General features: G+C 48.4%; 1 protein-coding gene across 6 annotated transcripts in view; it reads left to right on the forward strand.

Annotated features, from left to right (window-relative positions):
* The first annotated feature begins 4,709 nt into the window (after positions 1-4,709).
* SPSB1 (splA/ryanodine receptor domain and SOCS box containing 1) overlaps positions 4,710-25,437 on the forward strand; it is a 131,606-nt gene continuing 110,878 nt past the window's right edge. Inside the window, exon 1 of one of the 6 annotated variants that reach the window (XM_085609761.1) lies at positions 4,710-4,936. The gene's annotated coding sequence lies outside the window, so the exon portion shown is untranslated. The remainder of the gene's footprint in view (positions 4,937-25,437) is intronic. The other 5 variants (XM_085609760.1, XM_085609753.1, XM_085609751.1 and 2 more) reach the window with 5 other exon arrangements.

Below are 25,437 nucleotides of genomic sequence, written 5' to 3' on the forward strand. Positions count from 1 at the left end.
AAAGAATATCCCTTCGTATTACCATGCTGTGCTCGCCATAATTCTAATAAGTGGAGCGTGTCCATGCCCTCTAATAGAGCCATGAAGGATATGTTGAGTAGTCTAACGTTGGGCCTGGAAGTGTCTAGATGTCTGTCCAGTACACAATTACAGTCGCCCATCCAGAATATGTAATGGTGAGTGTATGGTGAAAGTGTTCATACCACTATCTCAAAAAATTCAGGCGTATCGATATATTTAGAGCATATGTGTTTAATCACACTGTAGGTCTACTTCCTAGCTCGCCTACCAAGCCCACATATCGGCCATCCGCCGCCTGTAGTTCAACTATTCCTCTGAGGGGGATACTAGCATCAACCCATAACAGCACCTCTCATGCCGAGGATGTAAAGCTAGAATACCACATTCTGTCCCCCCATTTGGTAATTAGTTTCTCGTCATCCTGTGAAAACAAGTGTGGCTCCTGTAACATTACTATCTGTGCCTCGTGCTTCCTCACATTAGGACCCGATTATATGCCTCTTGATGGGATTCTTTATCCCTTTAACATTCCAAGACAGTGCTGTCACCCCCATGCGTGCAATGCGTGAACCACTCGTGCCCCCTGCACGGTTGCACTACCCCGGCTTTGCGATGCGTGTATGCCAGGCCTCTCCCCCTGGTTCTCTAATGCCAATACACCCTGAAAAAATTAACAAACTGTGACACCCATCCTCCCTCTCCCATGGCCCTCCCCAACTCGGCCTCCACAATCAACACATAGGGTGTCTTCCCACCCTTCTCTCAAACAACAAACAATATTCCCTCTCGTAGTGCGATGCCCCCGGGTTCCTGCCTGGGTTACCCCAGTGGGCTTGCTCCTAGGTCTCACACACACATTGGAGAGTAGCAGTGTATCTGTATACCCCTCCACTCGCATCCAACTCATACGACATTCTCAATCCATTGTGAAGTGCCCCCCTCCGGCTTAAGCATATCAACATTAGTGGTCCCCCATGGCAATCATAGTCTCATGCCAATAGTTACGTGTCTCTCTTCTGGTCTCCGATCAATGGCTTTCAACAAAATGCATAGCATCCTCTGCATTATTAAATAAGTGTCTCTTCCCTTGGATGTCTATTCAATGGTGTGCCAGCAGCAGCAATGCATAGTCTAGCCCTCGGTCTCTGAGTTTTCTTTAACTTCCATAAACGACTGCCACCTCAATTGGGTAGCCACGCCATAGTCTGGGGAAAATGAAATTCTGTTCCCATTGTATTTCACATTGCCCTGCTGTTGTGACGCCACTAGAATGCTTTTCTTATCTTTGTATCATAGCCTCTGTGCTATCAGCATTCACGGTGGGGCTCCTGGTTTGGGCTGCCGCTTGGTGTCCTGTGAGCCCTGTTCACTGGCAGCTCCCATCCGTCTACCAACCCGGGCAAGACTTCGACAAGCCAAGACTCAAGGAATTGTTCCACTAGGTCGTTTCCGTCCCCTCGGGTATGCCAAGTATGCGAACATTGTTGCTTCTGGACTGGTTCTCCAAATCTGACAGCTTAGCCTCCTGTGTCTGTAGTTTCCTGTCCAGATCAGTGGTTGACTTGTATGCATCCCTATTACCTCATCCATGTCATTGGCTCTTGTACCCAGGTCTTTCATGTGATCCTTTATCTTGTCCATGTCTTGGTGTAGTAACAACTCTGTAATGGCCACCCTATCAATTTTCTCTGTAATACCCTTGTTGCTCTCCAGAATTAGATTTTTGACCTATAGGTTCGACGGGGCGAAGGTTCCCCATGTTGGGCTGCTCAGTTGGGGCAGTGCTCTGTGCTATTCTGGCCAGCCCCTCCTCAATGGGGTGGCGGGTCTTAGAGGCCATTCCTGCCTCCTCGCCAGGTTTTGGCGGCATCCGTATCTGGCAATAGATCATTGATGGGTTTGGGGCCCAGGGTGAGTCAGTCCACTCCCTGCCGCTCCCACTGGGTATGGAGGGCCACCCAGCGTATGTCTTTAACTGTTACAGTGGGGGGATGCACCTGGGTGCCTCCGCTTAGTGGTTATCAGGGCCGGTTCCCAGAGTTCTCACAGTGGACTGTACAGTTTAGTGTGGTTGGTGGTATGCTTCACCAGAGGGTTCCATATCTTGCACTGATAAGCATTCAATAGTAGTTATGTTCACTTATTGTACAGTCTCCTAGTTACGAGTTCCCTAATTTGTTTGCGGTTATGTTACTTATGTCGACTTTTATGTTCTTCCTTTGTTAAAGTGTCAGATGTAGATTAAAGTTGAATGTTGGTGAGCTTCAAATGTTAACAGGTGTCTCGTTACCAGAAGATTAAAAACCGGAGGGCTTCTCATTTCCATCTGGATGCTTCGAGACTTGAATATTAGCCACTGGGGGCAGGCGTCTTCCCCCGGTATATTGGTATCTCACATCAACTAATATGAAACAGTCTCTTCTTCCTAGTATATGTTCAGCAGCTTTGGAAGGGAGGTGGGGTGGTGGGCCATAGGGCCAATTTCCTCAGGCCCCACTTCGTTAAGAGGCCTTGCAACATGCTATTGGCTAGGATGTCTGCACATGTAGCATGTTTCATAGGGAGAGCCACTATAATCGTAGCCTGTGCTTGTCCATGCTCCCAAGCCACACTCGCAGCTGGCAGTGTGCAGGAAGGATGACTGCATTCTCCCTGAGTCTGTCAACACACACTCTCAACAACAAAGCATCTCCTGCCTTTCCACCAGTGCCAATAGGCCAGTGGTAGTAAGGCAGTGACATCTGGGTCCAGGAGTGGCGTAAGGCCAAATGACGGGCCCTCATGCAGAATGTAATGTGGGGCCCTAGAGTCTCGCAAACCGGACAGATATCAGTCCTGGGCTCAATGGGGGCCCCCAAAAGTTTGAAGTCCAGTCTACAGGGTTGGAAGTTCCCTGACACTGCAGGGGCCTGTGTTATGCCCCTGCCATGCGCTTCTGCTGTGCCATTGTCTGCCAGCGATATTTACTTACCAGATTTGGAATTTTGTTTGTTTCTACTCAGTAAAGCAGAGTTGCTTTCTTGAGCTCTTAACTGTTTCATATTTCATGCAATGCATGCGTTGTGCCGGCATGCAATGGCCAGGTTTAAGGACTGAAGGGGCGCTCTCCAAAACAAGAAACCTTAGGGGCCCCACACACTGCGGGGGCCTCTGCTAGGCCCCTAGGGGTCCCATAATTCTCTGCAGCCTCATCTGTGTTGCATTCTGTCTGAAAAAACAGCACTGTAGAGGCTGAGAAGAACAGCTCTTAGCTCATCCCGGACATCATGCCCTGCTGAAAGTGTCACTGAGGGCCACATTATTAATAGATTAAGTTCAAACTTTTACAAGTGCGCATTTTGAGAGCAATCTCAGGTCATATTCCAAGTCAGCATTCTGACAGGCCTGCTGCAGTCAGTTGGAGATCTGCTGTTTGAGTTGATTCTTTGGTGTTTAACGTATTGAGAAGTAGACTTCACATTATTATTATTATTTGAACTAGCTACACTTCACCATTGTTGACTATGCTATAAACAGGCAGACAAGTGCCAACCTCTTTGAAAATGTTTTGAATGCACACCCACTAGACACTGTGCAATCCCAGGCTCAGTGCTGAACCTGTTCAAAATGTTGAGGGCTGCCAGTGTTTAAGGCAGAATATTTTTCTAGAGGCAAGCAGGCCACTTAAAAGTTTGAGTTCAGCTTGAGATCCTGTTGAAACCTCGAGCCCATAACAAGCTGAGCTTTCATGTAGCTTCGGACTGCTTCACTCCCTTTACCGAAGATGTGGCGCTACAGTCAAAGCTGCTGACTGTGAAACTAGGGAAACAGGTTAGAGTCTTGGCGTTGGCTCAACATCCTGTGATTCTGGACAAACTACTACCTATAAACAGTGTTTGTAACTGGTGCTCATGTAGAGGGATCCAATACCTTTGGGTTGCGTTTCCGCTACATTTTAAAAAGTGCACTAAGAAGTAAAAACAAAGTCTTAACATAAGGAAAAACAAATAGATACCCATTTAATGGCTGATTTGTACAAAGTGAAACCAGAAAACCTGGATAAATTGTGGCTTCCGCGCTTAAATTATATGATCTTAGGGAAATATTTTATTTCACCAACATTCTTTCTTCGTTATCGCGTATGAAGGCTATTTCAAATTTGAGTTTAGACTTCCAGTAGTAGTAAAAACGTATCACTTTTAATAAGTACTTCTCAATGCAGTGCTATAATATGCCATATTAATGTAAAATATATTAAAGAAGTACTTTTAAAATTTTGAATAGACTTTATTATATTTTACGTGATGCTTACATAGCGAATAATTTCAGAGCTGGGCTAGCGGCGGGCTGTAAGAGCCGAGCCAGAAGCGTGTCTCGCCTCTGCTCTCTCTGTTAAATTGTTGGCTTTCCCACCTTTACATTTTACCTCTATACCTAACCTGCTGACGAGTCTCCCTCACTTTTAATCTGCCTTCTATTGCCATTAACATTAGTCTCCATGGTAACTCGCCATTGACATTCGTCTTGCAGCAGTCCCAAGAGTTCTGAAGGGACTTTATTATTCTTTCTCTTTCCTAAGGCGGGTGCTGGTCGTTCCAGGCTTTACACGTCCTCTTTCTCTGTTCATGGATGCGGCGATTATGTTGTCTGCCCGCTATTTGAGCACGTGACATAAACGGAGAAGGTAGGGCTAAACTAGCGAGCCGCTATTTGAGCACGTGATCTGGCGGGCGTGGTATTGCATTGAGTGACAGTTACAGAGGGTCGCGCGCATCCCGTATGCGCACAACTCGACTCGAGTGAAGCGAGACCGGCGGCGTCAGAAGCTGCGACCGGAGTTAGGCTGAGCGGGGCCCGAACAGCCTGCCATGGAGCCCACCCGTGGCCGGCCCTATCGAAGCTGAAGAGGAGGTGAGGTGAGGTGAGGTGAGGTGAGGTGAGGTGAGGTTCGCAGGGCGGGAGGGAGGGTGTTCAATTGTCCAGGATGTTGGTTTTTTTGCGCCGCGCTTGTGATACCCCATCATGAGAGAGTGGTTGGGAATGTAAGTAGGAGAAAGGGGCGGAGAGTGGCATTTAGACTCCCTACTTCCGAGACTCCCTCTCGTGGCCCCTCATCACGAATCTAATGCCCCCGGCCAAGGCGACCTAGTTGAAGATGAATGCTAACGGACTCCGTGGGTCGCTCGACAACAAGCAGGAAGGTGGGACAGGGTGGGGGGTCGCAGTCATTTCAGGGCGGTTTGGCAGAGGGCAGGCCTTGATACTGGTAGGCTGGCGCAGGATAAGAGCGGTGTGGGGGAGGAGGTAACAATGGCTATAGAGTATAATGGAGGGGTACTCCAGAGAGTGTGATTGCGGACGGACAGGCGAAAATGGGAGATGCCTTACGGCCTGAGAGGTGAGCGCCACCGGGGCTGCGGGGGAGAGGAGACACTGAGTGGCAAAGGGCGGTGGTGCATAGAAAACTCGCTCGAGATGAAATAAATGTACTCTTAAGCCACTTGTGTAGCGCTTGTGATGCTAAAGCGTTACCTCGAATCGCTCAGTATGACCAGATTTTTGAAGCCGGGACAGAGCAGAGACATTGGCGTAGGACTACATTTTGGCTGCGATTGTCACAGTAACGCAATAACAAAACCTACTAGTTTAGGACTTCCGATGACCTATGGATAAGGTTACCAGATAAGAACACACAGCGCTTGTTCACGATCTTTCTTTCAGATACCTTTTTATAACCTGCTAGTTTAGTCCAGTTGGTTTTTCGTATTAGATAAATTAGTTTGGCTGTAACATTTGCAGTCGTTATTCCGCAAAACGTATTACCATAGCCTGACTTAATAGGCTAGGAGAACTGTTAACACATGTATGTGCGCTACAGTTTCCTTTTGAATAGTGCTTTTCTGTACATTAGAATGGAATAGATTTGGGCAAACCTTGGATTTGACATTTCACTGCAGAAACCAGGTTGATTTGAATTTGGGTCCAACAAAAGGCGAAAAATCCGGGTGGCCCTGCAGAAGGAGCAAATGTCCTGCAGCTACTGTCTAACATGCCAACCTTCAGGCAGATCTGTACGGGGGAGAACATTAAAATGTGGGTGGCGGTATAAGATGTTAACTCATTATAGCTCCCATAGAACATTTTGCTCTTGCCTTGTTTTCAAACCGATGAACCGATCTTTACAAAGTTTGTCATGAAAGAAGAGCTTTACTCAAATAGCATGCTTTTGTTAACTTGGTGCAACCCCCTCCCGAGTTGACGCATCTGTATAGCTGTACGTCTTTAGATTCGCGAATCAAGAAATTCCAACAAAAAGTTAATTCTGTTGTACAGGGGGATCTTTTATTCTGTTGTCCCTCTTTAGGCTTGTATAGCGGCAACAGGCTGGTATTTTAGATGTCTGGGATTCACAAGTCAGGAAAAAAACATTGATCTAAGGCAGACTTCATATTGGGGTACTGCAAACCCAGGACAAGTTTCTGAGACATGCATAGTCCATCTCAATATGGATTTAGAACTGCAACCCTCAGTAGACACACTGGATCTGAGACGCTTGCTCAGTGTATGCTGTACCTGGAAACTGGGAGTGATGCTTACCCTCGATTCAGAGTTCCAAAACCGCATACTCCAGTCCAACAAAATAATGGGACCAAGCTATATCAGCCAGTGTCAGTCAAAATAACTTTATTCGATTCATTAGAATCTTAAGTGTACGTGTATACTTAATAAAAACAATTAAAAAGCCAGTGTTTTTTTTATTTTTATTTAAAGCAGGTGTTGCTGACTAGTGGCCAGTCCCTGAAACCCAATACTGCTGTTTACTGCAAAAGACACAAAGATGTACAAGGTATTCTAAACGTGTGATGTAATAGAACCACCACTGTCATGCCATACATCTGGTCCAGCATTTCATGTCCTGAATTTGAGCTCCTACAGATCCTCTAGTCCTGCCTTTCTGCGACTAGGCATTAATGAGTTGTAATTGCCGGACTCTACCAACCGAAAACACATTCCCGTTTGTCCAGTAGAGTTTGTGTAGCCACATCCTATGGACCATTGAGATGGGATCTCCACGCTTTTCCAAGGTAAAATTAAACATTGGCAGTCTTTTTGATAAAAAGATGCTGTGGGCTTTCCATCGGTTGTGGCTTTGAAGAAAAATGGTCCTGTTTCTCCCTAACACGTGCAAGCCCCAGTAATCTGTGCAGGAGTTATGTCAAGGCTAAAATGGTTTGTACTCCAAATTAGCACTAAAGAGCCGTTTCAGGGGTTCAAAATATGATGGCCAGAATTTTTAGTTGTTGCAAGTATGACTATATTTTGGACTGCCTTTGCTCACTTCGTTTTCTCCTCCTCCTCCTGAGGCAGATTTACTTTTAGGGCCTTGTACCTAGTCACTGAGCTGTTCATGGGGTAAGCCTCAACGTTTTCTCCTGAAACTTTAGCAGTGTCCCCATTGTCACCTGCTGTAGCCCAGGTTATGCCTGCTGCTTCAGAATTCTCAGCTCTATAGGACTGGGATTTTTTAGATGTGGTCTAAAGGCCGCTTTTCTTGTGCCAGCTTTGTGTTTTACAAAGTGTGTTCGCTCTGTATCTCTCTCCCCCCTTTTTCCCATTCATTGGTCTGTCATTCAGTGTTCTACTGCTCATCACAGCATACTGCCAGGGGCTCTTGGCCGACCCATTTCAGCCCTTGACTATTTTCACTGGCGGAAAGTGCATTTCATATGTGCACCATCACCTAGCGTGTGTGTCAATCTTTTTACGTTTTTAGGTCTCGCCTGACCCAGTGCATGCGCTGGTCTGGTGAGACTTTTTGAGAGGGCTCCAAAAAGTGCTACCAGGCCAGCCTAGACCTACAGTGCGTGGGCGCGCCGCGCTTGACCGCGATTACTTAAACTTTCGCGGCCGCTTTGATGTTTGATCGCGATCCTGATCACTTTCGCGGCTGCTTAGCATGGCCAATAGGTCTTGCTTTTGGGACCTTATAAGTATTTAGTTATGCAACTGTTGCATGGCTAAACACTTATAAGGTCCCAAAGGCGAGATCTATTGGCTATGCCAATGCTTGTTTGTTTTTTTCATTTCTAGGTACACCACTTTTAGACCGCAACACTTTTACTTATTACTTTTGTATGTGTATATTAATTACAGGCTTATTTCCCTCATTGGGTAGGTTAAGAGTGCAGATGTGATGCATTATGGAAACTGTTGGTTGTAGGCACAAAATGTCATGTGCTGGATTGTGAGGGGACAGAAGAATGTAGTCAGGACAGGTGAGTAGGTGTATGACAGATTCCACAGGGGCAGCACATTAAGAATTGGACTAGTGGACTCTGCAGCTCTTCCCTTTTGGTGAGGAAAGTAGTGCATTCAGACAGTTTCATGGTCACTCTGCTTGTGGGTGTGCATTTTACAAGGTGAACATTTAAGGTGTGGAGATGTAAAGTAAGTTTCAAGGGCCACACCCATAGTGCTTTTCTGCTGTAAAACTTCGAGATAACTTGTGGAAGGGAGGTAAGAAGTTAACGTTTATCAGGTGCAAATATATTCATTTATAGTTCTCTTTCCTGTGTTGAATCTTCGATAACCTTTTTATATCTTATTTTCCTGGAGCTGCTCTGACGTTTATTGTAAGTATCAAGCCTCCCGGTAGGGGATTTGTGATCTGTATTTAGAAACTCCAGGAAATGGTGGCTCATGATAATAGGGCTGCTGTAGTGTCTGAATACTTAAAAGATTTCCCAGAATTCATGTAAATAGTCACACTAATTTCTGATTGTACCATCATCTCTTAACTGTATTGCCAGGGTGAGAGTCCGCCTTTTTTCTTTTTCTGTACTCCCAAGTTTCTTTATGGTGGTGTAGCTTTATTTCATGGTTGTAATGATACCCAGTGTGTATTTTCATGGTGGTAGACCTTTTATTCTGGCTATGCTTTCAGCATGATGGCGAGCCGTCACTTCTAAATGCAGTTTCCTCAAGGCTCTTAAATACTCTATCACATTAGAGCAAATGCGTCCTATACGGGTTTCAAATGAGAAACTCTGTATTTCTCTCCCCCCTCTACATTAAATGCCAATGTTCTCAGCTGGGAGGGAACTTTCACTTTTCAGTTGAAGTTCATGAGGCCCTGAAATATGACATAGAAATTAAATTACACGTGTTAAAACAAAAAAGTAATGACCATGCAGAAACGTACAAGGAGGACCAACTGTGTTGATTTCCCCTGTTAAACATGCTGTGCCAATCTTGTGTGGTAAAGGCAGCCGATTCTTGGTCTCTTCAAAACCTGTTCTTTCCATGGACAGACAAAGAATTACACTGACTCTTTCCCAGTATATTTATTGCCTTTATCCAGTTGGCATGGGATCAAGGCTGATTTGCATACGGTTGGGTCCAAACTGGAATGGCATGGTGAGCAAAGAAACAATGACTTTAGGTCCAGATCTCTGTACTGGGGTGAATGTATGACATTGTTCTGCATTCTGTCCATCAATTGTTCTTTTTGCATTTGTCACCCTGAGTGGGACGGGTATGCCCAGACGTGGGTCCCGTGCTCTCCATGCCACTGGAGTCAAGCTATCCTGGCTGAGTGTTGAAAGCCCAAAACCGTTCCTAGGATGCTTTTCTCCAGTCCAGGGAGGGCCTGGCAGTTCGGGCTGGACTGTTACCATTGGGCGCAGGATCAAAACTGATTTGCATATGGCTGGGTCCAAACTGGAATGGCATGGTGAGCAAAAAAACGACTGATATAGGTACAGATCCCTCTATTGGTGTAAATGTATGACATTGTTCTGCATAGGTACAGATCCCTCTATTGGGGTAAATGTATGACATTGTTCTGCATTCTGTCCATCAATTGTTCTTTTTGCATTTATCCAGTTGAGGTTTCATGCTTTGACATCTGTAAAATCTTTTCTTTTAAGATTATAAAGAACATGGAGGAGGATAACGCATCTGATAAAGATAATTTTTCTCTTTCTAAAGGTGGATCCCTCTAATTTAGGAGAAGACACTGAAGTACCCCACCAAGCACTTTTCACAGGTGGCACAAAAAGGGAAACTTGTATAGTCCCCTGTAATGGATTTATTTGGCACTGCGCTGGCAGCCAATTCTTCACAAACTCAACCTGGGGTAGGAAAGCTTTCCAGAGTAGAAGATTCTCGGTCTACACATAATCTCCTACCAAGGAGAAACAGCCATCTACTAAGATGATTAAATACTCCAGTGGCGACATCTTCCAACATGGGAAGGGCTGCCTAGAAATCTAACCTGCTGCTCTCGTGAGAACATAGGAAGGTTTTCTTTTGACTTTATGAACAGCTACAAAAGTCAATAATATCCATATCCATTATTGATTTTGTGTGGTCAGAAGGACTTGAATCAATGAAGATCGTCTGCTGTTCACGCCGTGATTCCACGTCCGGAGAATCAATTGAGCCCCAAGTTCGGTTCTAGTTTGTCTCACTGGTCACCAGTGTCCCCTGTAAGGTGCAAATGCATGTACCATGATTCCCCAAGTGCACAATCTTGATTAAGAGCGCACACTTTATAAAAATAAACTTTATTTACCTTTTTGAACACATCATAGCAATATAACCATAGTTCAGTCTTGACAAAACAATCGTAGAAAAAGCTGCGTTTCAGAGTAGCAATCCGGAGTCTGGCTTGGCCTGCATCATCAATCAAAAGAACAGCTAGGGTGATAGCATTGAAGAGAGCAGAGCAGTCTCCATGCCCCACCCCATCCCCGACCAATACCTCTCGCTGCTCCACAGCAAGGTCATGTATCCATTGAAACCCAATAACCACAGAAGAGACCATGTAGAGATAGGAAACAAAGTACCACTAGATCCGGAATCGCTCAGGGCATAAGGCGTCAGAGGAGCATGAATCTGCCTATCCTACCCCAGTAGGGGTGATGCCCTGTTCCAACAGTGAATCCGAGTTGTGGAGAATGGACTCCACATATGCCCTGTATGGACCCCAAATGTCCTTGGGACGGTAGGAGCTAGGTAGGGTACTGGAATAAACTTCACTGTTATTACAATATGCTAGACTATTCAACCAACTCTGCAAAGTGGGAGCTGTCTTGCGACCCCAGTGGATCGCTATTTCTCGTTTGGGCAGTAATAGACTGAGGGCTGCGAATTTCCTAACTTTTTTGGGGAAAGTTCCCAGTATGGTTGTAAAACAGGGCAGGTCCAGGTGATGTGTGTGAAATCTGTGTGTGGGGCGCGGTAGTTGTGAAGCCTAGTCTGGTTGAGTCTGTGTACTTTGGCCGGTGTGATGTATAGTCTGTGGAGAAATTTTAAATGTAGTACTTTATGCCTGCTGTTTAGTGAGATTTATTTTGTGACTGCACAGCATTTGGCCCATTGCTCATCGGTGATGGGGCGGCCCAAATCCCCCTCCAGTCCCTACGGATCTTGTTGTCGTAAACCGGTTGCATCCCCGAGCATGCCTTGTAGAGTTTAGATATAAGATGTATCCCACTCTCGCTCTCAATGATGAGCGAAAGAGGAGAGAACAAATCCTGTTCCATGGGAAACCCTGGAATCGCGGCTTGGAGAGCAGAGCGGATCTGTCCCAACACAAAGCTGTCCATGAACATAGCGTCACGAAAGCGGTCACCCTCCGCAGAGGAAAAGATGTCTGTAGGGATACAGGTCTCCTAGTTTTGTGAAGTAAAGTTTGGTTAAGAAACGCTGTACCAGTCTTTCGCCTGTTATGGGATGCTAGCGGTCATTGGGGAAGAGGAAGAGCCGAGGAATATAGTATCTGGGCCCCTGGGTACACCCTTCGGTAGGGCAGTGGATAGCTGTTCAGGGAGAACAAAATCTGCTTCCGGGCGGAGGAAAGGGATCCTGGCGTTGGGATGGTACCATGCGAAGGCGTAGCTGCGTTGGGCCACGAGGTAGTATAGATGGAGATTTGGCACTCCATATCCTCCCCTCTCATAGGGTAGGGTGAGAACCTGCCAGCGAACACGCGCCTGCCTACCCCCTCCCACCCCCAGACGAATCGTAGAAGGTGCGTTCGTATCTTTGAAAAGAAACTGTTTGGGAGGGGAATAGGGATGTTAAAAAGATAACAATTTGGGAAGGACTACCATCTTGATAATAGCGACTCTACTGGCGATGGACAAAGGCAGCTGTAGCCAATGCTCCACCTGGGCCTCAAGTGTCCCAACTGCCTGTCCATAGTTGAGGCACATGATCTGCTCAGTGTCTGAGTGGACGAGAATGCCTAGGTATTTAACAGTCGGAGCACCACTCAAGAGGGAACTCGCATTCCCATTGGGTCCTACTGGAAGTTAAGGGAAAAATAACTGACTTTTGCCAGGTAATGGCCAGGCCAGAGTGCTGCCCAAAATGGAGAATCTCTAATGAGCGGCTCTAAATTCACCTGGGGTTCCTGAACGTACAGGATGGTGTCGTCTCCATAGAGTGACACTAGTAGGGGGCCAGTGTTGAATTTCAGGCGCCTCTGCAGATGCCTCTCCTGAAAGTGGCGGATCAGGGGGTCCATGGCAAGAATGAAAAACAGATGTGGCAAAGGGCACCCCTGTCGTGTGCCGTGGGAAAAGGGCAGGAGAGCGTGCGATTCAGGCGGAGTCTCGCTGTGGGCCGGCTGTACAGCAGTGCCATGGTAGCTGAGTCCCACCGGCATACCCATGCAGAGCATGACCGACATGAAGAAAGGCCATTCCAGGGTATCGAAGGCCTATTCGGTGTCCAGGAGTATTGCAGCGGCAGGGACCTCGGGGCTAATTCTAAGAAGGACCGAGAACAGCGTTCTGAGATTCAAGGATGTCGGCCGGTGGGGGACGAAGCTGGATTGAGCCGGTGAAATAATGTATTCCATCAGTTGGGATAAGCGATTAGCGACAATTTTAGCAAGAATTTTATAATCCAAATTGAGAAGGGATAAGGGTCTGTAGGACCTGCATAATGACGGGTCCTTGCCAGGCTTGGGCAGAAGTATGATCGCTTCGTGGAGCAGGATCTGTTTTTTGAGGGCTTCCGCGTTCACTCCGATTATGTGCGGCGCTAATAAGTCTTCGTAGGCTTTGTAGAATTGCCCAGTAAACCCATCCAGCCCAGGGAAGGAGCAGCAACGAAGGGAATCATTGGCCCCAAGTGCATCAGCCTCGGAGATCAGTTCTGCCAAGAAATCCTGCATACCTTTCTCAAGGTATACCAGCGCGATCTTGGAGTGAAGCTTCCTGCACTGAGGGGTCTTGCCCTAGTTTAGAGGTGTATAAAGATGTGAAATAGGCAAGGAATTCTTCTCGCATTTCCATGGTGCCGTGAAGTAACAGATCTGTGGAGGAACGTAGCTCGGTGATGTAGGCTTTACTATATGGAGGTCGAAGCATCTTAGCCAGCACTCGACCCGGATGCTTTCCCTCTCCATAGCGCCGAGCGGTTTGATATTTACCTAAAAAGAGGATCTCTCGATCGGCTGCGTCTCTGTATTCCGTGAGGGAGAGCCAAACCTTTTCCCGTCGCGCCCGGGCCGGGGGTTCGCCGGGGGATCGCCGCGCTGCATTGTCCAAGTCTGTGAGATCATGTTCTAATCGTGCAAGTGTATTGTGGAGAGCTTTAAGTACCCCTGAATGTTTAGCAATGCAAACTCCCCTGATGTATGCCTTGAATCCCTCCCACAAAACTGCCCAAGTGTTAACAGAGCCTGTGTTGATGGTAAAGTAATCCTCAATGCCCTCGCGCGCCTCAGTGTTGAACAAGTCATCACTGAGGGAGCAACTAGGGAAGTGCCATTGTGTCTCATACCTGTCAGGTCGTGGAACCCAAAGGAGGAGCTTAACCGGGGAGTGGTTGGAGTACGTTCTCGGGGGTGTCATAATAGAATGGTACCAGCCGGAGACCCCAGGGGAGAGAAGCCAATAGTCTATTTGAGTCCAGGTGTTGTGTTGGCCCGCATATTACGTGAAGTCGGTGTGGGAAGCATTGCGCCCAACATCAATTAGAGCTAATTGGTCACAAATGTCAAGGAGAGCACGGCGAGCACGAGGCTTGGTGGCATGGGATTTGCCTGTACTTTCTAATTCGGGGTTCAGGAGTAGATTAAAGTCCCCACCTACCAGGAGTAAAATGGGATCCAACTTTGAAAGCTGGGCATGTAGAGCATGAGAAAATTCTGGTGAATCGGTGTTTGGGCGTACACACATCAACACCATGGCCCATTAGTGCTCCCACCACGATTGTGTATCTACCTTCGCTATCATTGACTGAGTGACAACTAAAGGGAATCCTCCTATGAATAAGAGTGGCTATGCCCCTGACGTAATTGCTACAGTTAGCGAAGTAGCTCTGAGCACCCCAACCTGAAGCAAAGTGGACCAAGTCATATTCAGGGAAATGCATTTCTTGCAGAAATGCAATGTCTACATTGTGCTGAAGCAGAGTGAAAAACCTGCTGTCTCTTACGGTTATCGTTGAGACCCCGGACATTCCAGGACATCAAGGATCAGCTTGAGAAGCCATCAACATTTCCTAGCTGAGTCATCTAGTGGATGTGGTACATTTGAGATGCAGGCACCAACTGTTCAAGTCATACTGTTGACCGTGAACAAATCAAAGAGTAAACAACAATTGATATATAATGGCAGTCAACCCCCCACCCAACCTCGCCATAAAACAAGCGAGGTAAAACCCCAACAAATAGTAATACGTATATTACCAAACGACTTTACAGCGGAAAGAAGCAGCCCTGAAACGGTACATCCGTTGGACCGAAAACAAACCCAAGGTATACACCATGAGGGAGGGGTGGCAACGCCACGAAGAGCCGATCAGCTATTTGAAACATATCAAAAATGAGGAGTATTATCATCCCTTTATAATTCTGCAAAGACATTGGAAAAACCATTCCATAGAGTCCACCAGAACCAGAGAAGAGTTCCATGCTTGCTTCGGAGCGGCTATGTAGGGGAGAGGGCCTACTCCTGCCCGACGTGCTGCCTGTTTGTTGTTTTCTTTATAAGTGTCGCAAAAGTCCTGTACGTCATTATGATTCTCAAAGATGCGGGCCGACCCGCAACGTCAACTCTTAATCTGGCGGGGTATAACATGCCATATTTCAAACCCATGTTTCTGAGGGTGGCCTTAACCCCATTGTATTGGCTATGGGCCTTTTGCACCATGACTGTAAAGTCCGGCAAGAAGGCAAGCTTTGAGCCCTGCTATGTGTTGTTCCCTAGTGAAGCGTAATGCAGTGTCTCGATCCCGAAAGATCATGATGTGTGCAGTGATTGGGTGTGGGGGACAGCCTGGCTTGGGCCGGGGCCCCAGGGAATGATGGGCGCGCTCCACCACAAATCCAGGGGTAAGGGACTCCTTAACAAACTGGTCAGAGAGGAGTGTCTCAGCAAAGAGGTCAAGGCGGCCTGTTGCGGTGGTCTCCGGCGCTCCTAGGATGTGTATGTTGTTGCGCTGGCTTCACGCTTTAAGGTCCTTGTTTGTAATAACCACCTCCTTGAGGATGCGCTCTACCCATTCCAGTCGTTTAATGGACTGTGCGGTGCAATCTTTTTAGATCAGAGATGTGCGCCCCGGCAACGTCCAGATGTCTGCCAAGGTCACCAGGTTTTTAAGGTTGTCCAACCGCCCATCCAGTGCACGAAAGCCCGCTCTTATCTCTTGGAGCAAGGAGGTTGATGAAGCGGAACATCAGTTCCGTTGTGTATGGGAAGGGGGAGGCGAACAGGGTCCAAGCAAGGATTGGGAATATGGAGAGCAAGGGTCCCACTTCACAATGTGGCAAGACACCAGGCAGGCAGGGTTGCCGATGCCCTGGAGAGCGGGCGAGACAGCCAGGACGTGAAAAAAAACTGCTCCAGGTCGGACCCAGGGCAAGGTGCAGAGGGACAACTAGGCTTCCGTGGAGGTGGACAGGAGACCGGCCAGGGTCCGCGCCGGGCGTAGATGTGAGTCCTGTAGACCAATGTGCTGGTCTGACTGCCCTGGGGCGGTGCACTATGGAGCCTCTGGTAGCAGAAAGCTGGGGAATCGAGGCACTCCTCAGGGGCGGAAGGGAGACCGCAGTGTAGAATATGCAGGGTACCGCCGGTGAAGTGCGGGCCCCGGCAGAACCATGGAAGTGGGTGCGCGCCTTGATGATATGTCAGGCGGCTGAACTGCAGTAGGTGTCTTGTTGTGGGAGGAGGCCGGATGTGGAGGTTTAACGGTCGCAGGACGTGCTGCATAGGGCCGTATGGAAGCTGGGACACGCCAGGAGCTACCCGGGGGCAATAGGCTGCCCCTAGCTCCTCGCCCTGCTCCACGCCCCTCAGCGACCGAGTGGGTACCTCCCGTGCTCACCCGCGGGGCCTATGGGATGGGGTGGGAGTGTGAGCATATGCAGTGCCCCGGGGGCAGCCCAGAGCAGCTGCTCCCCGCCTGGGCCGAAATGTGCTCCAATGAGGGGAGAGCAAGGAAGCGACCCAAACCTGCACCCAGAGTATTCCCCGCCGCCAGTAGTCCCTGCACCACACTGACTGCAGCTGCTGCACGTTACTACTCCTCCGCTGCACCTCTCTCGATATCTCAGGCCGCAGATGCCATGCGCTCCCCTCTGCTCGTTTGGTCACCAGTTCTCCATTACAGAGGCACCGCTCTGTCGTCTGGGCGGATCGTCGTGTGCAGCAATACCTCCAACTTATGCGGTGCCGATTCTGGGAAGTCTACTGCTGATAGCTCAAGGGATGGAGCATCGCAGCTGACTCGGTTGGCGGAGCTTCAATTCATGGTCGGTGGTTTGGCCACGCCCCCAAGAGCGCACACATCAATCATCATGCAAGATAACTAACTAGTTCAGTATAACAATTTTTATTATTGCACATTGTTTGTTCACAAGTGTGTAGACAACACAATTCACCTTAAATTGCAGTAGCTGAATAATCAACCCTGAAGAAGGCTGTGACACTGGAATAGGTCTTCAGGCCGAAACATGTTGGCCTATTACGAACACAGACGCTCCTAATAGCGATATCTGTATGACAAAGCTATTTGTTTTTTAATCCTGTCACTGGGTAGTGGAATAAAGTTGCTACTAAGCTGACCCCCGTAGCCAGTTTTAAAGCACACTCGCACTAGCACTTTCTTATCACACCACGCTCACATAGGGTTTTAGTGCACCCGCCTTACCATATCTAAAGACATCTCTGAGCTCATAGAGCGGGGGTTGTAGCCCGCGTAGAGACTAGGTCTCACGCGAGGAGGCACCCCTTTGATGAAGCATGACACCATTGGTGTGAGGGGGAGCCATCTTAAAAAGGGACCCCCCCCCATCCCCCCATGAGTGTGGCAAAGTAAAACATGACACCCAGACTGCCATTATAGCTGGCAGAGCTCCTTTTAAACTAACTAGGCTTTGCCATTACTACTTATGGCAAAGCCCAGACCTTCTATTAAGTCACACCTATCGGGCTCTAAAGACAGCATGTTTTAAATTCAAAAGAACGTGTGTTTTTTGTGTGTTTTGTTTCTTCATGTCCTAAAACAGTAAACTCCACACTGCTGTTTTTACTGTGGAAAGGCTAGTAACCCCATTGGTGGGTAAGGAGGTACACACTGATAACTCAGTTGTGTTAACTTCCAAGTGGGACTACTATGGTTGGTTCTTCAAGGTATCAAAACAATTGTTACATTAAACCGGACTTGATGGTCCAGTCTAATTTAATGTTACTATTTTATAAAGTGGAACTTAAGAATGTTGCCTCTTTGCTGCCCAAAGGACTCCAATAGCGTTTTCAGTGCAGGCAGCTGTTGTCCTAGACCAGCATTCTGCCACCTACACCACAAAGAATTGTAAATGACTCTCAAGAAGGGGCACAAAAGATCTGGCAGGAAGAGGTGTGATCTCCTCCTGGCTGGGTGGCCAGAGTGGGTATGAACCCAAAAGGTAAGCTGTGATGAGCTTGAGGGGAACCTGCCTTTGAAGGGCAAATGGTCACGTTTAGGAGCTGCTCGTTTGTGGATGGGCTGGCATTTTGGGCAGAGGGTGGGAAAGCTGTTGCTAAACCAGTTTTTCGAGGGGAGTGTAACCCATTCCACAAGGGAGCTCCATGCATCAAGAGGCGTTCTGCCATATGGAGAGCAGGCAGAATAGAGTTCCCTGGGATAACTTGATGCCACACTTCACATGATGCAGTTTTCAGACAGAAGGGCCCTAATAGAGTAACCTGATTGGCTAGTTAATTGCTGCATACCCCCATGTCTCGTAAATATTTTAAATGGTGCCCAGACCTCTGTTCACCCCTGTCTGGGAAGGAGGACCGCTCAGCTGGTCTTTGGACCTAGCAAAGAGGCTCCCCCCCCCCCCCCCCAAACACTGGACTGCAACTGCACTTTGGCCTAGCAGAGAGAGCAAAGAGCCTGTGCTGTCCCGCGCATGTGGAAAAGTTTGCCACGTCCATGGGACAGGAGTGACTTAGTAGGTCTGCCGACTCCCTGTTACAGCCACAAGGCCATTAAAGCTAAGAAGTAGACCTTTAGTGAATTCGGTAGCCTGGATAGCCTACTTGCTTGTGGGTTCCGAGGTGTTGCCTGAAAGACCGACTGACCCTCAAAAGTTGAACTCCAGTCTACGGGACCTGTGAAATCGAGTGCTGCTTGGTCTGCAAGCACTGAAGTTACGGCAAGCTTTTTATATGGTGATGTGGCACAACTACACAATGTAATAAACCCCTTTCCTCACGCTGTTTAAATGAAATATGAATTTATCATTAGAGTTCAGACTGGACCTTTTTTGAGTAATTACTGGTCATAGGGATTCAGTTGTTACAGACAACAATGATCCTCAGAAACGTAAAAATGATTCAAAGGTAAATATAGTTCAGAATCGATGCTATATTCCAGGAGTCCAGCCGGACAACCGATTTAATTTATGCAAATTAGAGAATACACACTTATAAGAACAATTGTACGTGGGACACAGTCCTGTGCCCAAGGTAGAACAAAGACATTAACAAAACAAACAAGGCATTTCAGGCAAGACAGAGTAGAGCTTGTTCAGAGATGCAATGTTATAAGCTCATATGAAATAGCAATTGCACTTTTTAACACATTGGAGTAACGTGCATGCTATTTAGGGGGGTCGACGGCGTTTCGATCCTTTGTACAGGGTGTCAGGATCATCATCAGGACTTAGATGTGTACATGCCTGATTGTAATTGAAATTGCCTTAATGAGCGAGAGACCGGAGAGCGTGTTGAATAGGCAACAACTGTGAATGGGGCTCACAGGGAGTACGCTCGAGTCGGAACCAAGATAGGTAATACCGATGGCAGAGAATTCCGCCAGTTGAGGATGAGGGAGATCCGAAGGAGGTTCTAGGGTAATTAAACCGATGCTTCAGAAGGAGACGGCGTGTCAATGCACAGTAGTCCGCCAGGTCCTGTTGGCAACAGGACCTGGCGGACTACTGTGCATTGACACGCCGTCTCCTTCTGAAGCATCGGTTTAATTACCCTAGAACCTCCTTCGGATCTCCCTCATCCTCAACTGGCGGAATTCTCTGCCATCGGTATTACCTATCTTGGTTCCGACTCGAGCGTACTCCCTGTGAGCCCCATTCACAGTTGTTGCCTATTCAACACGCTCTCCGGTCTCTCGCTCATTAAGGCAATTTCAATTACAATCAGGCATGTACACATCTAAGTCCTGATGATGATCCTGACACCCTGTACAAAGGATCGAAACGCCGTCGACCCCCCTAAATAGCATGCACGTTACTCCAATGTGTTAAAAAGTGCAATTGCTATTTCATATGAGCTTATAACATTGCATCTCTGAACAAGCTCTACTCTGTCTTGCCTGAAATGCCTTGTTTGTTTTGTTAATGTCTTTGTTCTACCTTGGGCACAGGACTGTGTCCCACGTACAATTGTTCTTATAAGTGTGTATTCTCTAATTTGCATAAATTAAATCGGTTGTCCGGCTGGACTCCTGGAATATAGCATCGATTCTGAACTATATTTACCTTTGAATCATTTTTACGTTTCTGAGGATCATTGTTGTCTGTAACAAACGATTACCCAAGGTCCTCAGCTACCTTTTTGGGTTCCCTTGTATTTATGAATATATAGGGATTCAGTGGCGTAGCTGGGGGTGGCCGTCCGCCCCATGCGGCACTATTTTGGGGGCGGGCAAAGGCATTCAGATGAGGCTCGGCTTGCTTTCGTGGACGTTCGAGACGGGCAGAGAAGGAATAGGACTCGGGCAATGTTCTCTTCTTTTTAGGTCTCGCTCTCGAGACCTATTGTCGCCGAGATGCATCTCAAGGGAGACAGACTGGGGCACGCGCAGTGTGGTTGTGGTGATTGCGGTCTGTGAACGCGCTTCACATGAACAGCATTTGCGCATTGAGTGCTCCTCTCCGGAAGACCTGCTGAGTTAATTATAGGTCTGCAGCGTGGGGCGCCTGTCGGCATGCTGTGATAATGACCTTTTTCGCTTAGTTGCTTGGTCACTCTGCCCATAGACCGTGAAAATTCAACAGGTGTATTATCCTACGGATTTAGCACATCCTACAAAAATTCAAGAATTTTCCATTACCACTCAATTCTAAATTATGTCCATAGCCTAGATGTTTGTTTGGCCAAAGGCCATGCCGAGATGCCTCTCAAGGGAGACAGACCGGGGCACGCGCAGCAATTGGGGTCGAGGTCTGTGGACGCGCTTCTGAGACGCGCTTGCGCAGACGCACAGACACAAGCGCGCGCACACCCTGCCGCTGCTGACTCCTCTTCCCCCCCCCCCCCCCCGCCGCATCCGCAGCTGTAACGCGCGCGCACACCTCGCACTGACTTGCTTCGGAAGGGAGACAGGAGATGGGCACGTGCAGGGCTGACTTGCCGTTGTGAACGCGCACGTACAGACACGTGATGTGCACATCTCCTGTCCCCCTTCCGTCCTCGCAAGCCTCATGCAATTTTTTTTTTTTAATGCACACGCTCCAAGATCGGCGCGCTTTACACGTACAGCATGCCCCACTTACCGGCTCCTGTACATTGGCGCTGCAGATCTGGACGATGCAGTTAAAAGCCCGGGACGGGGAGCGCTGCGGGTCCAAGTGCCCGTACATGGCGGCAGTAGTGTCTTTTTCTCGCTGCTGTGAAGGCTTCCCAGGTGCTACCTCCTTATCCAATACAGTGATCTGACTTGCCCCGGTACTGCTCTCAAGCCCTCTCCACTGCTCCTAGTGTTAGGTCCGCTATAGTCAGGTCTCTGAACCTGCCCCAACTGTCAGCTGTGTACTCAAACACCCATACCACACATGCTCCATGCGCAGAGCAACGCACGCCTTACGGCGGGCGCACTTGATCTTCTGTGCTACGTCACAAGGGCTTGTTGTCAATTGTGATGAGTAACCTGGGAGATGGAGTGGCCTTGCACATTTACAAGGCCTGGAGCTGCTGTCAGACGGTGACATGGGCAGAGACCCTCATGCAGCCTCCCTGCCAGGGTCCCACGGTCTGTTATGAGCCGGGTCAGCAGGGAGCGTTTAACCGCAGTGAACACAAAGTGGAAAGACCGCCTCGGTTTATGATTATACAAGCTCTGCTGTCCCTGACTGACTTCCGACCATCAAACAGGAAAGGTTTACATCTAGCAGCAACGGTTGGAGTACAGTCCACTGCCCCCCCAACCCCGTCACTCCTCCCAACCCGGCTGGGCCTCCTCCACGGCCCTGGCCTCTAACTAGCGCTCAGCCCTGCTCTAAGCCCTACATAAAAGATTTTTGGGGGGGGGGGGGGTTGGTGGCGGCGGGGTGGTTATATTACTCAAAGTAAAGAGATCCTATTATTTACATATTATCTTCTTTTGGGGAGTCGACACCTGCTGTGTAATCCCCCAATGCCCCACCTCCCTACCCCCCACAATACACACGCACCGGCTCGTCACAAAAGTGAGTGGTTTCAGCCCCTGCCAGGGTGTACAGTAGCCCTGCTTGCGTCTCCTCGCGGGGGGCTCTCACTGCTCCCCCTCTTCTTCCTGAGTGACTCATTAGGGTCTGGAATGTGACAGCTCCTTTGTGCGTCTCTGATAGCAGAGGAGTAATCGCCAAACCGGAATGTGGTTGCACACTTAGACAATAGATAGGCTGTTCCGTAACGAAATGGCAACCACAAAACAGTGGAAGGATGAAAGGCTGTAACAGCCCTGCCAACATTGGGACCCTTGCCCTGTATTGTACGAACTCCTAGGCGACTTATGTCATGGTAAGATGAAGGCCAGTGGGAAGGAATCTAGGACCCTGCACGTGCGAGTCACCATACTACTTTTCAATACCCACTGGCATTTTATTAATACTCGAAACTCCCACGGGCCACGAAACACTCTTTCCAAATTGCCTAGGCGCTTTACAAACTGTGCTGCAGAGCTACGCTCGCATAAAAGACAGAGCACTCGTTTTATGGACCTCCGAAGGATGAAAGGCAGAGTAGACAGTGGGATTTGGACCTGAAACAGCGCAGATGTTGACAGCCACAGTGGTATCTAGAAGTGATTTCTAGGGGCTTGGGGACGGGAAGGAGATGCAACTGGCCACAAATATTATTGGTGGAGCCATCTATAATGGGCAATCGTGAAGGCTGTTTGTGCACGTGTGTGTGTGTACACACACATCTGTACTCACGCACATACAAAGTTATAGTAATCTCATTCACAAAACACTGTCCGTTACAGACTCATGTATTTCCTCAGTCACTGATTTACAGTGAGAGGTACTTGGACAAAATGGTGAAAGAACAGATTTAAATTGTTTTTCACCATCACTGATACTAACACACCGAGTGCCAGCTGAAGTGCACAGCCTTTCAAAGCAACATTTGCATTCTGTAGCTTGTGCTCCAGTGAAAGTTTATATGACTGTTGCCTACTCAGGCTGACGAAACGACACTGGAAGCAACTGGAGCACACACTGAGTGAGCCAAAATCTGCAGACAAAGATGTTCAAATCCACACTAAGATGCGACCAGCAGCAAAACCGGAAGACCAAGCGCACAGCCCCCCAAGGCCGCATCAATGGCAGCACCAGCAAAAACAAGCTTTTGCAATGCAATAGGTCTCGCAGTTACCAGAGTTTAAGCTAATGGCATTATAAATGGCAATGCCTTTTTATTTCTGTTTTAAAAACAAAAAAAAGGCATTGCTATTTGCAATATCATTGGCTCAAACTCACATAAATGCGGGACCTATTGCATTGCAAATGCTTGTTTGTGCTGGCAGCTGTCCCCCCCCCCCCCCCCCCCCTCTTTCTATTATCCCTGTCTTTCTGTCTTGCTCCTCACTTACTGAAAACCGTAACTTGGAGAAACGGTCCACAACCTCTTTCCTTCTTTCATTTAGTTGCTTCCCTGTGAAATGGATCCAAAAAAGAGAAACACTCTTGCAGGAAATGCCCTTTTTCTGACATTTTTCAGAACAAAAGGTTTTAAATATGAAAAATAAATACATAGCTAAATAAACCAAGACCGAGTGGTTGCAAAGTGGCCAGATTGGTTTTATTCACATCCAAACACATCAGCCTCACTTTACAGAATTTGCAGTGAAGCGCTACTTTTGTTTTCTCGTCTCTTTGAACAGCATTGTTGTACCCAGGTGGGGAAGTGCACCATCCCTGGAGGTACTGCAATACCTGGTTGATGGGTGGATTGGAAAACAAAATGTGTACCATGGCTCTGTTTATGGATGTGGTCTTTTTAAACCATACTGCTTACGTTTATTAAGGATATAAGCAAGGGACATTGAAACGGTTCCTTTCAGGGCCCTGTAGTTATGTCCTTAACTTTTCAGGAAACACCACTCCCTGATTTCTGAATAGTGAGTGAGATCGTTAAGGTAACCATGTTTCTGCTTACATTTCACATGCTTTACTTAATCTTGCATTCCCTATGAGTGTTTGCTTTTTCTTTTTTTTTTTTTAGGCAGCATATTACTCTAATCAAGTGCATAATTTGAATTGAGCCACATCCAAGTGTTTATAGCGGGCACAATTAGGTTGTAGCTGAAGGCAGTGCGAGTTTCTCTCAGTGGGGCAGTATGGTGTTCAGTGGGGGAGAGGATGTGGCACTATGGCCAGAGCTGTCGAATTTGGAACTGGGTTCAGCCTTCATGACCAGTCCACCAGACCACTCTACTGAGGGAGCATATTCCCATGCTAGACCTTACAAGGCCCCACTAGACCTTAGAAGGCTTGATGTCTTAGCACAAGCAGGTGTACCTAGTGGTGTCAATTGTGAGTTAACCTTGAAGGCCTGTCCACCACAATCCATACTGAAGTCAATCTCCAGTCTTGCAGGCAGGCCTACGAAGCAGCACACCCTAGAGCAGGGGTACTCACAAACTTTCTCTCGGGGGCCAAATTTACAGTGTGGTTTGTGGCAGAGGGCTGCACCGGTGGGGGCGGGGTCAGTGGGGGCGGGGGCGGGGCTAGAGCAACAAAAAAAACTGACCATGAGGTTGAACACATGCCCCTGCAGCAGACGCCTTCGTCCACTGAGCCACCAGACCCGGCATTCACACATATCTATCTATCTATCTAGCTCTGGCTCCCTCCCTCCCTCTATCACTCTCCCTCTCTCCGTCTCCCCCTCTCTCCATCTATTTCTCTCTCTCTCTCTCTCCCCCTCTGTCTCCCTTTCTCTCTCCCTCCCTCAGTCTCTGTCTCCCTCTGTCTCCCTCACTCTGTCTCCCTCCCTCTCTCTGTCTCCCTCCCTCCCTCCCTCTCTCTGTCTCAGTACCTCCCTCCCTCCCTCTAGTCTCCCTCTGTCTCCCTCCCTCTTGTCTCCTCCCTCCCTCTTGTCTCCTCCCTCTCTCTCTGCCTCCCTCCCTCTCTCTCTGCCTCCCTCCCTCTCTCTCTGCCTCCCTCCCTCTCTCTCTGCCTCCCTCCCTCTCTCTCTGCCTCCCTCCCTCTCTCTCTGCCTCCCTCCCTCTCTCTCTGCCTCCCTCCCTCTCTCTCTGCCTCCCTCCCTCTCTCTCTGCCTCCCTCCCTCTCTCTCTGCCTCCCTCCCTCTCTCTCTGCCTCCCTCCCTCTCTCTCTGCCTCCCTCCCTCTCTCTCTGCCTCCCTCCCTCTCTCTCTGCCTCCCTCCCTCTCTCTCTGCCTCCCTCCCTCTCTCTCTGCCTCCCTCCCTCTCTCTCTGCCTCCCTCCCTCTCTCTCTGCCTCCCTCCCTCTCTCTCTGCCTCCCTCCCTCTCTCTCTGCCTCCCTCCCTCTCTCTCTGCCTCCCTCCCTCTCTCTCTGCCTCCCTCCCTCTCTCTCTGCCTCCCTCCCTCTCTCTCTGCCTCCCTCCCTCTCTCTCTGCCTCCCTCCCTCTCTCTCTGCCTCCCTCCCTCTCTCTCTGCCTCCCTCCCTCTCTCTCTGCCTCCCTCCCTCTCTCTCTGCCTCCCTCCCTCTCTCTCTGC

This window comes from Triturus cristatus, chromosome 1_2 (genome assembly GCF_964204655.1).
Source record: "Triturus cristatus chromosome 1_2, aTriCri1.1, whole genome shotgun sequence".
NCBI lineage: Eukaryota > Metazoa > Chordata > Amphibia > Caudata > Salamandridae > Triturus > Triturus cristatus.